The sequence below is a fragment of the Populus euphratica genome, unplaced genomic scaffold (assembly GCF_000495115.2).
Source record: "Populus euphratica unplaced genomic scaffold, PopEup_1.0 scaffold65.1, whole genome shotgun sequence".
Lineage (NCBI taxonomy): Eukaryota > Viridiplantae > Streptophyta > Magnoliopsida > Malpighiales > Salicaceae > Populus > Populus euphratica.
This window is the reverse complement of record NW_011499943.1, coordinates 88091-88601: the sequence shown is the minus strand read 5'-3', so window position 1 is coordinate 88601 and position 511 is coordinate 88091.

The following is a 511-nucleotide window of genomic DNA, read 5'->3' as shown; positions in this document are numbered from 1 at the left end:
CAACACAGGTTTATCATTACCAAAACATAAGCTGAAACTAGAAGTACCTTTAAGATACCTAAGTATCCATTTCACTGCTGACCCGTGTTCTTTACCAGGATTGGAGAGGAACCGACTAACCACACCAACTGCATGAGCTATATCCGGCCTTATACAAACCATGGCATACATCGAGCTACCAACTGCGGATGCATAAGAAACCTTTTTCATCTCATCTCTTTCTTCATCACTTGAAGGACACTACTTAGAACTTAGTTTAAAATGGCTTGCAAGTGGAGAACAAACAGGTCTGAAGTTGCTCATATTGAATCTCTCAAGTACCTTTTGAACATATCTATCCTGAGATAGCCAAAGTTTCTCCTTCTTCCTGTCACGTGTGATTTTCATGCCAAGAATCTGTTTTTTCCAGTCCTAAGTCTTTCATTGTAAAAGACTTACTTAACTCTTCCTTTAGAATCTAAATCTTTTTAGCATCATGGCCAACAATCAATATATCATCCATATATAATCA